This window comes from Dendropsophus ebraccatus, chromosome 10, assembly GCF_027789765.1.
Source record: "Dendropsophus ebraccatus isolate aDenEbr1 chromosome 10, aDenEbr1.pat, whole genome shotgun sequence".
Classification (NCBI taxonomy): domain Eukaryota; kingdom Metazoa; phylum Chordata; class Amphibia; order Anura; family Hylidae; genus Dendropsophus; species Dendropsophus ebraccatus.
This window is the reverse complement of record NC_091463.1, coordinates 92,967,701-92,977,166: the sequence shown is the minus strand read 5'-3', so window position 1 is coordinate 92,977,166 and position 9,466 is coordinate 92,967,701.

Sequence of the window (9,466 nt, the reverse complement as noted above, 5' to 3'; positions counted from 1 at the left end):
AATGTATGGAGTTCTGTATCAGACGGTCATGATGATCCGCTTGCCATTTATTATAGCATTTATTTGCGTCTAGGGGTAATAACCTGTTTCCCAACCGCATGGTCTCATTGCCCACCCTATTTGACTTCTGGTTGCAGGGTTGTTTTGAAGGACCAAATCTACGTGAAGGTGGGGATGAGTGTCGAATCTGAAAGAAGGCATATATCGGCATACAGTACAATTAATGCTAGTGGGGACATGTTGAACGCTTGTAGCTACAGCACCACCTATTGGACACTTTTGTACAGAAAATTTTTAAACAGTTGTGTTAAGGTGCCCTCACACTTGTGGGTTTGTTTTATGGCGATTTTCTGATCTCACAAAAAAACAGGAAAAGCTGGCGCATGGCTTTTTTCCCCCCCCCATACGTTCTTTATTTTATTCAGGCCTTTTTGAGTTTTTGTGTGCACTAAGATGGCTGAACTTTCATTTCCTCTGCCATCATGTGACCTGGTTGCTGGACCAAAAGGCAATGGCATTTTTGAGTTGACCAGAACATTCCCATTTAAGTCTGTGGGAGAAAAACGCCTTAGTTTGCAAAAACGCCCAACCCTTAGTATGCTGCATTTTGGAAAAAGTGCCTCAAAAATGCCAGAGAGGTGAAAAAAATGCCACGTGTAAGGCAGATCATAAGCTTCCATTGACTTCCAGCTAACATCTGTCCGCTAGCGTTTTTGCAAAAAATAAAAATTTACACACAAGGTGAACACTAAGAAGATAACCTTGCGTACAAAACAAATGGAACTGAACAATGTACACAAAAACATGGAAAGCAAACAATCCCATCCACCATAAATGTTTATTTTAACAACTATTGATCACCCAGTAAAAAACAAAAATGTGAGCCCTGATACTGGACCAAAAAATTAAAAACAGCCAAAAGGATCAGAATGAAGGGATGAAATATTACATTCTTTTAAGTAAAAATTTTTAAATCTCTATGAATAGTTTTTATAAAGTTAATATAGGTTTACTGCATGGCAAGGGTGTAAATATGAAACCTCCATTTTTTTTTTAAATATTTCTCCCCACAAATATTGTAGGGGTACTCTGGCTGTGCGAAACAAGAAACAAGCCCTCATATAGCTCTGTCAACAAAGATAAAAGAGGTATTTCTAGAAGGGCTAGGAGGTGGACCTAAGAGTTTAATGTGTGGGAATATGAAAAAAAAAATGCATCCACCAGAGCGATCAGCTGACTCCTGGTCAGGCATTTTCTCCAAAACTAAGTCCTTGTCATGTCGAAACTAACATTTGTTTGATTTGCAGTAAAGTACTTATTGTCTTATCACTTAATAAAATAGGGAGACTGTAGGAAGAGTATCAGGAGAATGGGTTAGATATGAGATGTCAGATGTCCTACCTTTAAGGGCAGTGCTCCGGCGAAGGGGCATAGAGGATATTGGTATTTGTCAGGGAACTGGACGGATATGCTGCCACTATGTAAATACAGCTAGGAATTTTTAAATAATTATGACAGTAGGTATAGTGAAGCAGATTAAATGAAGAATGGTGTAGAGCAGTGCTTTCAAACTTTTTCTACTGGAGCCTTACCCAACAGACCAAGGTAATGTCTGGGCCTCACCAGACTGACCAAGAAGGTGCCTGGGCCTCACTATCTGTGGTGAAAGTCCATGTAAAAGTTGAAGATAATGCTAGGGCTAACTTTCAGTCATCTCCCAAGTTCTATATACTAATAAAGCAAGTAAAAATTAAGTTAATAATGTTGCCAAAATTGAGATTTTTGCAAACAGCAAACGGACTGTGCAGATCATAGTCACTTTTGTGAAAACTGGCTCCAAAGCTGGGCCTCACCAACAACTAGGGGGCGCCTCACTGGTGAGGCCCGCCTCACAGTTTGAGAAGCACTGGTGTAGAGCATCGGCATCTGATGAGGATTATTCATCATTCTTTTCATAAGTAAACTTTAATTTCAAACCTTATTGGAAGATAGTTTTCAGGAATCACACAGATATTAGTTTTGATATAATAGCATATTTACACATCGGGGGAAATTTATCAAGGGCTTTGCATCTATTTTTAGGTGAATAATAGGATTTTTTGTCCATTTTTGTTCTATTTATGAACTGCTATTCAACAAGTAAATATTTTTTAGATGCAATTTTTTTAATCTGCCTGTTCTGAGTATTCACCCAAAAGCTTGCATAATCTGGGATTGGTGCCCAATTTATCATTTGTGACGTTTTAAAAAGTCGCACAAACTGGTGAAGGCATATGTCTGGTCAGTACCTGGTGAATTTGTTTGCGCAGTTTTTTACTTTTTTCGATAATTGTGCAACTTTTTTTGTGACTTTTTTACTTTGATGCATTCACTGTGGCAGTGCTATATTTTAATAAATCAGTCACAAAATATTGGAACAAAACATTCACCAATCCTCATTAGAAGGGTCACAGAAATTAGACTCCTTAGTTAATTTCCCCCAATGTTTTTCTTTTAAAAGGTATAAGCATAGAAGATTGTTGGCAGAATATGACCACTTGGTCCATCTAGTCCCCTGTTAGTGTTTCCTTTCAGTTATTGTAGATTGACCTACCTCATGTGCTGAAAGATTTTCTAAGCATCTACTACTCTTAAAATAAAATAATATTTTTGTATGTTATTTCAGACATTTCCCCCAGATAACCTCAGATTATGCCCCTTTGTTCTTGTACTCAGTTTTTTTTTTCATATTAAAAACACTCTTCCTCTTTCTATTTGTTGTACATACCATTAGCTTTCCCTACCGCCTGATTGCACTGGTGACTTAATTTAAGACTGTCTGAAATCACTGTCCCTAAATCCTTTTCTTCTGCAGTCTTATGCCACGTTTACACGAAACGATAATTCGCCCGATCGTACGATTAACGATGTCGGAGTAACATTTTTTTTTTTTTATATAACGATCAGCGTTTAGACGGTACCATATATCGTACGGAAAATTTGTTTTGTGATTGCTTAAGCTTATCACACATTGGTTAAATTGATGAACGACTGTGTACACGGACCGATCTGCGAATTTTTTTGCGAACCATCAACGACGATTTGAGAACTTGTCCAAAGATCAAATGAACGATTTATCGATCGTTCGCAGCGTTTTCACGTATGATTATCGTTCAAATTTGACCGTTATCACGCAAATTCGCACGTTCCGCGCAGCATTAGAATTACTGATATGATACTTGGATAGAGGATTCCTCCTGCCCAAGTGCAGTGTATTTTACATTTGGAAACATAAACTGCAGTTTCCATTGTTTTGACCACTTATCTAATAAAGCTAAATAACTATATTAAAGACACACTTAGGTATATCAAGCCTATTGCGTCATCAGCAGACAAACCTTACCTACCTGACCTTCTCATTAAAAAGAATAGACCATTGTAGCCACCACTAGTGCACAGTCACTGCTCCAACTATACACCATTAACTACAAACCTGTGATTTATGTCCTTCACCAACCACAGATCCATCCAGGGATTGAGCCAAATTCTGTATTTAAGGCTGGTGAATCAGTGGTTGAACCTAACTTGATGCTTATAGATATTTTGCCTGGAGGAAGAACAATACACCTTCGAGGAACAGCCAGATGATATAGCCATTCCAGATGTTGAATAGGCAACTCCAACTATGTATGCTGATTTCCCCCTCTCAGACAATTAATAAGAATTCAAAAGTCTGAAGTCAATGCACAAAGAAGAAGCAAGGACACCCCCATTCCTTCTATATTAGGGAGGAATAGATTAGAACCATACCTTTGACCTTCCTTTAGTTAATCCCATTAAAAGATTGTCTGCAAAGTGGTGAAGACCTCAGAACATGCACACAGTGAAACAGGTTATTGGCCTTTTGACAACACACAGGTCTGCGACTAAAAAGCTGTTTGATTATTTTCATCTAATTTCTATGTATTTTGGTGTGCTGAAAATGAAAACAAAAAATACCGGACATCAGGATTTGCCACAAAATGCTAAATTCTCTTCAAATTTGGTACATTTTTCAAAATGTTTAGTATTTTTTTTATCTGAAGGTTCCTAACCAGGTGAAAATTACTAATCATTCACGTCAGTGCATTCAAGATATAAAATGGCAGAAAAATATAACTTTCAAAAAAATAACTTTGAGTGAGCTAATTAAATCAGCATCAACTTGTTGCAAGCTGAGCGTGCGGGTTCAAAAAGAGAACCATAGTGAAAATTGTTACTTTTGTTCATCCAATGTAAAAGGGTATAATTCAAAGCTGAAGCATTCCATTTTATACTTTCAATCTTCAATTCGTCCCATTCCCCAGATATAGCAGTACCCAAGACCCGTGCTACCTTGGAAGAGATAACTATTATCTCTGATGAAGGTGGAGTCATACCTGAACCAGATGATCAATCAGTTTCTGATTTTGAAGATGATTCAAGACTAGAGGTTAAACCATAAGAAATACTCGCATGTAATTTGTGCCCCCCCGCTCATAATAAAAAAGGAGTAACAAAAGCATTTAAAGAGTCCTTAAAGGGCCAGATAACTCAATCCATAATAGACAATGAGGGAAGATACATCATTATTCATTGCAACATAATAAAATTCTATACACTGTAGTGAGACTTTCTGCACCTAATGCTGCGTTTAGATGAAACTATAATTGGCCCGATCGTACGATTAACGATGTCGGAGTAACTTTTTTTTTTCATAACGGTCAGCGTTTAGACGATACGATTTATCGTACGGAAAAGCATAAGATGTTTCAATATTTGCAAGATAACAAATCTACCTCTTTACTAGCTAAACACCTTAAGGCCCAAGCAGCTAAAACATATAGCTAATTCATATATTATTGATAAGGATAATAATCCAATTAAGGATCGGCAAGGTATAGTAAAAACCGTGGACAAATATTATCGGGAACTATATAACATCCCATTAAACACCTCAATTATACATCTTGTTAGGGAAGATTTCATAGACTTTCTGAAAAGTATTAATCTACCTAAATTAAAACCTGAGGAAAACAATATTTTATCCAAACCAATATCTATACAGGAAGTAAAAACAGTAATAAACTTAAATTAGACAAAGCTTCTGGCCCTTATGGGCTGACTAACAATTACTGCAAAAAATATGTAGATATACTGGCTCCCACAATTAACCAAGGTATTTAATGAAGTGGCTGAAGGAAAAGCATTTCCAGAAAATTTTTTAAAGGCCTTAATAATAATTTTACCAAAACCATGAAAGCCTACTACTCACCCACAAAACTTTACGCCAATATCATTATTAAATTCAGACATTAAAATATATGCCTTGGTCTTGGCAGCACGGTTATCTCCCTTTATGCCTAAATTAGTGCCATGTGGGATTTATTAAAGGACGTCAGTCCTCAAATGGCTCAAGAAGAATTATAGATGTGATGTCAGAAGCCCAGTGTAGATGAACGCGTTCTCTACTCCTTTCTCCGGACGCAGAGAAGGCGTTCGATCGTGTAAATTGGATATTTCTTAAAACAATATTGGAAAAGTTAGTTTTTTCTGCCAAAATGATTTGCCCCATTATGACTTTCTATGAATCTCCAACTGCCCAGGTTTATACAGATAACTTTATCTAGATCCTTTTTTTAAACAATGGCACCCGACAATGTTGTCCATTGTCTTCGTTACTGTTTGACCTAATAATGGAACCCCTGGCTCAGAGTATTAGGGAAGACCCTGATAAAACAGGGATTAAAATTGGAGGTTGTGAACATAAGATTAACTTATTCGCCGATGATATTATTTTAATTTTGTCTAACCCAGAAAAGTCCCTTTAAAACAGTTTTGGAATTAATAAATAGATTCTCAAACATGTCCTACTATAAGTTAAACTCTACGAAATGCATGGCCTTAGATATGGGACTACCAAATAAGGGTTAAAATAAGTTTACAAGCTAGGTATCCTTTCACATGGCCACACACAGGCATAATATATCTTGGTATAACTTTTTGCTTTTCAGTTTCTAAAATTGTACAATCTAACTATAATGTACTGGTCAACACCATACAAACAGACATTCAAAAACATTTCTGCTTGAATGGGCCTTTATTGAGATAAAATGATGATACTTCCTAAAAATATCTACATGTTCGGAAACATAGCACTGTATATTCCCACAGTTCAATTAAAGTATATCCAAAATCTGCTTATGACATTTATTTTGAAAAAAAAAAAAAAAAAAAAAGCAAGGGGGGCGGCAGACTTAATGTACATGAAAGTGGATACAGGAGGTATGGGATGCCCAAATATTACAAACTACTATAAGGCAGCTATGTTGGAACAATGCAGATTTTGGTGGATGCAAGATGACACTAAACAGTGGGTCCAGATGGAGTTTGAAGTGGCGAATAGATATCAACTCTTGTCATCTTTATGGCTACCTAATTATAATTTACCGCAAGATGTTATAAAATTATATTCAACTATTGAAAATGGTTTAAGAATTTAAAACCTCGTCTGCAAGCATTACCCCTACAAATAATACTAACTAATATGATAGCTTACATTTTGGATGAAAAAAGTTATCTACATTGATAAACTTATAAATAATCTTTAAATACATTTGAAAATATTTCGAAAAAATGTCAACTACCAAATTCGAAATTTTTTAAATATTTAAGGGTGCGCCACTATCCAAAAGCCAAATGGTCTGCCCCTTTGAGAGTTTTTTTTTTTTAGCTATAATAAATTAAATTCTAAGGGCCTTTCTCTATGTTATAAAGAACTCTTTAAAGCAATGAATCCTCATCATTTTAACTTTAAGAAGTGGGAGGCAGAGTTAGGGTGTAACTTTACAGCCTCTCAATGGCAGCTAGCTTTTAATATTACAAAAAGGGTGTCTAATTGTATTAACCATATAGAAACAAATAGAAAACTATTATATAGATACTTCATAAAATATACTCCCAACTACTCAAATCAATGTTGGAGATGTGTGTCAGAGGAAGGTTCTATGATACATGTATGGTGGAACTGCAAAGAGCTAAAGTCGTTTCGGAATATGATACATCTTTTATTAGTGGCAATAGTGGGGAGACCCATCGGCTGGTCTCCAGCTTTGGGTCTATTATCCCTTGAGTTAGACTCTTTTTAATGGGAGGATAGAACAATAATAATCCATACACTAACGGTGGCAAGAACATTATTAGCAAGAAATTGGAAGAGCACGAAGATCCCTTCTAAGAGAGATGTAATCCAAGGCGTACAATTTAATAATATTATAGAAGACGTGAAAGAAATGAAATGTATATTATGGGAAAATATTATGCAAACAAAAAGATGTTATATACAGTATACACTGAATACTTATTGATTATAGTGGAGGGTGGGGAGGGATTGAATGTATTATGGTTTGTAAATTTAAGTTTTTTTGTATCAAAAATGACCAATAAATATGAATGATAAAAAAAAGGCTAGAGATGAGCGAATCACTCTGAAATTTGTTTAGCAAAGTTCGCGAATATTTGTACAAATTTAATACAAACAAATTTCATTAAAATATTTGTATGTTTGTAAGAATATGCCGCCAATTGTTGGTGTTCACCGATATGAACAATTTGATGATCGGAATTTACGAACATGCAAACGTTTATATGGCGATATGGAGAAGAGCCAATGAATGTGTAGGGAAGGAAAAGCACATTCGTTAATCAAGTAGTTCACTACTGGCATAACTGTGATTGGCTGAACGCCTAGTGTCGTTACCTACGTAATGTAAAACCGCTCTTATTATGTGAATTTCATCAGTCTTTCCCAATTTTTAGGCAGTTGAGAAGGGATATTGAACGAGCAGTACTCTTCACAGGGGTAGTCATTGTAGGGAGGGATAGCTGAGCGAGTAGGGCTTAGAATATTGTGAAAGTGTCAGTTTAGGTAGGTTGACATTAGTCAGCGTTTGAGCACTAGAAGGGATTCATTTCTTAACCCTGTAGTTTCCAGGTGTCCTCTGTGTAAGAACCCAGCAGTCCTTTTTTATCTTTTTTTCATTAATCTCTCTGTTGAATTGTCTGTGTGGGAGGTCTGCATAATAGTTTGAGCTCCATAAGGATTCACTTCTTAGGCCTGTAGTGAACTGTCGTTCTCTGTGCCTAATTGGCATAATTGATATTTTTTTTCCATTAATCTTCCTGTCTGGCTCAATATTGATAAATTGTCGATACAGAGCCCTTTAGAATGTTAATGTCCCTTGCTTGCCCCCGCTACAGTGTTCCCAGTTGGCATTACTTCTCTTCCCAGCGCTGCGTAACTACGTGGTAAACATCACCTGATCACTACAAAATTCTGTTAGTAAAATTGTCCATTTTGTTACGGACATGTGGACCAGTAAAGGGAGATTCCTTACCCTGACTGCACACTGGGTCAATCTAGTAGTGGCAAGACAAGAAGGTGACAGCAATCTCATGAAAAATTCTAAAGTCCCCAAGACTTGCAGGGCAAACCTGTGTGCATTCTCCCTACTCTGCTTCTTCCTCCTCTAGCAGCACATTGACATCTTACACCTCATATGAACAAGTCGAGCAGCGTTCGTATTGTGCTGCCAGGGGCAAGCGCAGGCAAGCCATGCTGCACATAAGGAGTTTGGGAGAGACCGCTGTCACACAGGTGCAGAGTTGTGGGAAGCTCTCAGAAGACTTCCAGCATTGGATGAGCTCACTCAACCTGGCCCCAGGAAAGGTGGTATCAGATAATGCCAGCAATCTTCTGTCAGCCCTTCGCCATGGAACTTTGACGCAGGTCTCGTGCATGGCGCATGTGCTAAATCTAATTGTGCAGAAATTTTTAAATTAGTACACAGAACTCCAATCACTGCTGCACAGAGTGCGGGTGGTGTGTGCACACTTAGAGACACTCTCAAGTGGCACACAGTCAGCTGGCATTGCTGCAGCATTCACTGGTTATGCCAGTTAAGTAGCATTATTCATGTACCCACCAGATGGAACTCAACACTCCACATGTTGCAGTGACTGTGCCAGCAACAACAGGCCATAGTGCATTTCGTTTTCAGTCATCGCCTGGGCCAACGTGGCACAGATGTAGGCCACTTTACACCAGTAATGTGGGCCCAGCTAAAGGACCTCTGCACCGTGCTGCGCAGCTTTGATAAAGCCACAGACAGGTTGAATGGTGAAGAAGCCCTAATCAGTATGACTGTGCCAGTTATATACCTGCTGGAGCAGACATTGAGTAACTTTGCAGGTAGGTGCAGCCCCTGGTGGAGTCAGAAGAGGAGGAAAAAGCTGAGGAAGATTCAGAAGGGACACAACAGTTGCAAAAATCTACACATGCACGTAGTCGAACTGGCTCAGAAGGTAGGGCACTTCTCAGGCTCCAACACACACTGTGGCTGAGGGTTCAGATGTGGAGGAGAAGTGGGAGGACCAAGGGATGGCCTGTTAAATATGATGTGTTGATTTT